The sequence below is a fragment of the Mustelus asterias genome, chromosome 15 (genome assembly GCF_964213995.1).
Source record: "Mustelus asterias chromosome 15, sMusAst1.hap1.1, whole genome shotgun sequence".
Lineage (NCBI taxonomy): Eukaryota > Metazoa > Chordata > Chondrichthyes > Carcharhiniformes > Triakidae > Mustelus > Mustelus asterias.
In genome coordinates this window covers 2,193,203-2,198,958 of record NC_135815.1, presented here as the reverse complement: position 1 = coordinate 2,198,958, position 5,756 = coordinate 2,193,203, and the positions used below count along the sequence as shown (strand labels likewise).

The window sequence follows — 5,756 nt, the reverse complement described above, 5'->3', positions numbered from 1 at the left end:
AGACACTCCCAGTCAACACATCCCTCTCCTTTGTGAATACCGACGCAAAGTATTCATTTAGGATCTCCCCTACTTCTTTGGGCTCTAAGCATAATTCCCCACTTTTGTCCCTGAGAGGTCCGATTTTTTTCCCTGACAACCCTTTTGTTCCTAACGTATGAATAAAATGCCTTGGGATTCTCCTTAATAATGCCTTGGGATTCTCCTTAATGTTGGTGGAGGAGGCAGTGTTGGATAATACCAGCCGAGAGGGCAGACCAGACCTCAGTTCAATATCTCATCTGATAGTGGTCACCTCCCAACACACTCTCATTGCAAGACAGTTCAGGACAATTCATCCCAAATTGCCCTGAGAATGTTGCAGCGTAACTAAACACTCTGAGGGTAGTGAACAGTCAGCCATGTTAGCCCAGGTCTGAGTTAAATTACAGAACAACAAGTAGCTGAATACAATAACAACTTGCATTTAGATAGCATTTTTAACTTGGCTCCAAGCTTTTCATGGGAATATTATCAAAGTAAATTTCACACCAAGCCAGATACATATTAAGACAAATGAACAAAAATTGGTCAGAAAAAGTCTTAAGAAATATCTTAAGAGGAGAAGGTCAGCGCGTGGAGAGGTTTAGGGAGGGAATTCCAGAGTTAAAGTCTCAGTACCTGAAGACACAGCTCAAACATGCAGATAAAATAATGTTGCCGTAGTCCCCGATAACCATGTGACTGGTAAGGATTTAATCTGAGAGCCACCACACCTCAGGTGAGGGGTAAGGTTGAGGTATGTTTTTCCCTCTTGTTGGTTCCCTCACCAGCTGCCACAGTCCCCGTCTAGCAGCGATGTCCTTTAGGACCCAACCAGCTCAGCCTGTGATGGGTATTACCGAACCACTCTTGGTGATGGACATTGAAATCTCCACCCAGAGTACATTCTGTGCCCTTGCCCCCCTCACAATGCTTCCTCCAGGAGCTGTTCAACATGGAGAATTCATCAGCTGAGGAGGGACAGTACGTGATAATCAGTAGGAGTTTCCTTGCCCATGTTTGAGTTGATGTGACTGTATATCTCTGTGCCACCACCTCTGCTGGGGACAGCTCTCTCAATTTGGGCACAGGCCTCCAGATGTTAGTAAGGAGGACTTTGCAGGGTCGACAGAGCCGGGTTTGCTGTTGTCATTTCCAATGCCGAGGCCAATGCTGCGTGCTCCATCTGGTTCCGTCTGTAGTGTTTGATACAACTGAGTGTCTCGCTCGGCTATTTCAGAGGGCATTCGAGAGTCAACCACATTGTTGTGGCTCTGGAGTCACATGTTGGCCAGACCGAGTAATGGTGGCAGATTTCCTTCCCTAAAGGACATTAGCAAACCAGATGGGTTTTTCCGACAATGGTTTCATGGTCATCAGTAGAATTCCAGATTTTTAGTGAATTCAAATGTCATCATCTGCCGAGATAGGATTGGAACCTGGATCCCAACCCTGGATCTCTGGAATACTAATCCAGCAACAATACCACTACACCACTGCCTCCCACAGATACCCCAGCCCCTAAACCACGACAATATACCAGAATATACACCCCAGACTCTAATATACACCCCAGGGGGGTTGCACGGCGGCACAGTGGTTAGCACTGCTGCCTCACAGTGCCAGAAAACTGGGTTCGATCCCTTGCTTGGGTCATTGTCTGTGTGGAGTCTGCACATTCTCCCCGTGTCTGCATGGGTTTCCTTCGGGTGCTCCAGTTTCCTCCCACAGTCTGAAAGGTGTGCTGGTTAGGTAGATTGGCCATGCTAAATTCTCCCTCAGTGTGCCCACACAGGCGCCAGAGTGTGGCCTCTAGTGGATTTTCACAGTAACTTCATTGCAGTGTGAATGTAAGCTTACTTGTGACACTAATAAATAAACTGTAAAAGACTCTAACTTACGCCATTATACCAGAATATGTATATTCTGGCATATTGGCGTGAGTTAGTCTTTTAAAGTTTATTTATTAGTGTCACAAGTAAGACAACTCCAAAAGGTTTCTGCCACATTTTCTCTTTACAGAAATTCCTGTATAAACACTCGGATGTTCCAGCCTTACACCCAATCCCAGTCCCTGAGCCTTCACTGAGCAGAAGCTATGCAGAACAACCAATGTCCATCAGTCTCTTATCCCTGACCTTCAGTTCCATTCACAAAGTCAGAAATGGCTAATTTCAGAATGTTCATGTGCACAATATTATCATTGAGAGTATCCGCTTCTCGGCCTTTTGGCAAAGGTCGAGCCCAAGATGGGGGTGCAGTGCCTTATTTTGTCAGCTTGGATCTTGTTTGTCTGTCTGTGGGAACCTTGAATTGGATTCACTGGGAATTTGAATTTTGGAGCAAGCATGGATTGGATCTGAGTTCGCCCACCCCACTCTGAGCATTGGCTTTGGAGTAAAGAAAATTAATTAAACTCCTCCGAATCATTCAAACCCTTTCTGTACTTCCACAAGAAAACAACACAAATGATGCAACTCACACTGAACAATGAATAAATGGATTTTTTCACATTCAGAATCTGAACGAATGCTTCACTTGAGTTAAAGAAATTAAAAACAAGAAATTAAAAACATACTGTGACTATAATCTGCATGAGGATGTGGCTGGAGTAAGTTGTGAGTGAGTGAATACATGTGTATCAGCGAGATAGAGTGTGCCTGTTTGAGTGAGTGAGTGAAAGGGAGATAGAGTGAATGTGTGTGTGTGTGTGAGAGAGTGTGTGTGAGTGAGTGTGAGTGGGAGATAGAGTGAATGTGTGTGTGTGTGAGAGAGTGTGTGTGAGTGAGTGAGTGGGAGATAGAGTGAATGTGTGCGTGTGAGAGAACCTGTTTGAGTGTGTGTATCAGAGAGAGATATGTGTGTGTGAGTGAGTGTGTGAGTGTGTGTGAGTGTGTGAGAGTGTGTGTGAGAGTGTGAGAGTGTGAGTGTGTGTGGGTGTGAGTGTGTGAGAGTGTGTGTGAGAGTTTGTGTGAGAGTGTGTGTGAGAGTGTGAGGGAATGTGTGTGAGTGTGTGTGAGAGTGTGTGTGAGTGTGTGTGTGTGTGAGAGAGAGTGTGTGTGTGTGTGTGTGGGTGTGAGTGTGTGTGAGAGTGTGTGTGAGAGTGTGTGTGAGAGTGTGTGAGAGTTTGTGTGCGTGTGTGAGAGTGTGAGGGAGTGTGTGTGAGTGTGTGAGGGAGTGTGTGAGAGAGTGTGTGTGAGGGAGTGTGTGTGAGGGAGTGTGTGTGAGAGAGTGTGTGTGAGGGAGTGTGTGTGAGGGAGTGTGTGTGTGGGAGTGTGTGTGAGTGTGTGTGTGAGTGTGTGTGAGTGTGTGTGTGTGTGAGAGTGTGTGTGAGAGTGTGTGTGAGAGTGTGTGTGAGAGTGTGTGTGAGAGAGTGTGTGAGAGAGTGTGTGTGAGGGAGTGTGTGTGAGAGTGTGTGTGAGGGAGGGAGTGTGTGTGAGGGAGTGTGTGTGAGAGTGTGTGTGAGAGTGTGTGTGAGAGTGTGTGTGAGAGAGTGTGTGAGAGAGTGTGTGAGAGAGTGTGTGAGAGAGTGTGTGAGAGAGTGTGTGAGAGTGTGTGAGAGTGTGTGTGAGAGAGTGTGTGAGAGAGTGTGTGAGAGAGTGTGTGTGAGAGTGTGTGTGAGGGAGGGAGTGTGTGTGAGGGAGTGTGTGTGAGGGAGTGTGTGTGTGAGAGTGTGTGAGAGTGTGTGTGAGAGTGTGTGTGAGTGTGTGTGTGAGTGTGTGTGAGAGTGTGTGTGAGAGTGTGTGTGTGTGTGTGTGTGTAAGGGGTAAATTCCTTACAATCCGCTTCATTTCAAATTCCGGTTGAAGATTCCCAAGGAGAGAATTCAATGAGCAGCTCTGGGCACAGGGGGGTGAGCCGGGCCGGCTCGAGCTGGGCAGAGCTGGGCAGAGCCGGGCTGGGCAGAGCTGGGCTGGGCTGGGGAGAGCCGGCTGGGCAGAGCCAAGCTGGGCAGAGCCGGCTGGGCAGAGCCGGGCTGGGCAGAGCCGGGCTGGTCTGGGGAGAGCCGGGCTGGGCAGAGCCGGGCTGGGCTGGGCAGAGCCGGGCTGGGCAGAGCCGGGCTGGGCTGGGGAGAGCTGGGCTGGGCAGAGCTGGGCTGGGCTGGGCAGAGCCGGGCTGGGCAGAGCCGGGCTGGGCAGAGCTGGGCTGGGCAGAGCTGGGCTGGGCTGGGCTGGGCTGGGCAGAGCCGGGCTGGGCTGGGCTGGGCTGGGCAGAGCCGGGCTGGGCAGAGCCGGGCTGGGCAGAGCCGGGCTGGGCAGAGCCGGGCTGGGCTGGGGAGAGCTGGGCTGGGCAGAGCTGGGCTGGGCTGGGCTGGGCAGAGCCGGGCTGGGCAGAGCCGGGCTGGGCAGAGCTGGGCTGGGCAGAGCTGGGCTGGGCTGGGCTGGGCAGAGCCGGGCTGGGCAGAGCTGGGCTGGGCTGGGCTGGGCAGAGCCGGGCTGGGCAGAGCCGGGCTGGGCAGAGCCGGGCTGGGCTGGGCTGGGCTGGGCTGGGCAGAGCCGGGCTGGGCTGGGCTGGGCTGGGCAGAGCAGGGCTGGGCAGAGCTGAGCTGGGCTACACTGGGAGGCGGTGGTCAGTGAGCCGCGGGCGGGAATATTGCGCAGAGATTGAATGAGGAGGTTTGGGAATGCAGAGAGGGAAGATCATCTCACACCAATCACATCCCAAAGCTCACTTACCCTGTCCCGGGATGGAGCACTTTCTGCAGCAGCTGCATCCGATTCAGAACCAGCCCGGCTCCCGATCACTCCCGGTCTCTCCCGGTCCCTCTTTCCCGGTCTCTCTCTCCCAGTCCCTCTATCCCGGTCTCCCGGTCTCTCCCGGTTCTCTCTCCGCTGCAATGTGAGCAGTTGCAGTTTACTCGAATCTTTAACTCTGCCCAGATGTGGAGAGAGACTGAAATCCCGGAGCGGATCAGGGTGTGGATCGGGGTCTCTCTGCCACGCAGCCTTGCTGAAGTAGTTCCCTTTTTGATTTGATGTATTATTGTCACAGGCTGATGAGAAAAATATCAGCCACTATTGAACTGTGGAGCAGACTCGATGGGCCGAGTGGCCTAATTCTATGCTTTATGGCCTTATGTATTGGGATACAGTGAAAAATATTGTTTCTTGCACACTATACAGACAAAGCACACCGTTCATAGAGAAGGAAACAAGAGAGTGCAGAAAGTAGTGTTACTTTTCCACAACTGAGAATCAGGTCCTCATTCAAAGGATCATCCTCTGCTATTTCCACCAACTCCAGCTTCTTCCCCTCACCCCCGCCCCGGTCAGTACTTCCCAAAGATTGGTCCCTCCGGGACACCCTGGTCCACTCCTTCATCCCCCCTACCCTCCATCCCCTTTCCCACGGCCCCATCCCTTGCAATTGCAGAATATGTAACACCTGCCCCTTTACCCCCTCCCTCCTCACTATCCGAGGCCCCAAACATTCCTTTCAGGTGAAGCAGCATTTCACTTGCCACCGCCCCCCCCCCCCTCCCCCGCCCCCTCCCCCACTTTGATTTGGTTTTTTGTATTCGCTGCACCCAATGCCTCTCCTTCATACTGGGGAGACTAAACGCAGACTGGGTGACCGCTTTGTGGAACATCGTTTCTCAGTCCACAAGCACAGCCCCAACCTTCTGTCGGCATTTTAATTCGGCATCTTGTTCTGTCCACATGTCCGCCTTCGGCCTGCTGCAATGTTCCAGTGAAGGTTGAGAGGGATATGGGCCAAGTGCAGGCAAATAGGGT

General features: G+C 51.7%; 1 protein-coding gene across 2 annotated transcripts in view; it reads right to left on the bottom strand.

Annotated features, from left to right (window-relative positions):
* LOC144504248 (zinc finger protein 395-like) overlaps positions 1–4,856 on the bottom strand; it is a 41,734-nt gene extending 36,878 nt beyond the window's left edge. The window contains exon 1 of one of the 2 annotated variants that reach the window (XM_078229323.1): positions 4,698–4,856. The gene's annotated coding sequence lies outside the window, so the exon portion shown is untranslated. The remainder of the gene's footprint in view (positions 1–4,697) is intronic. The other variant, XM_078229322.1, reaches the window with a different exon arrangement.
* Positions 4,857–5,756: the final 900 nt, after the last annotated feature.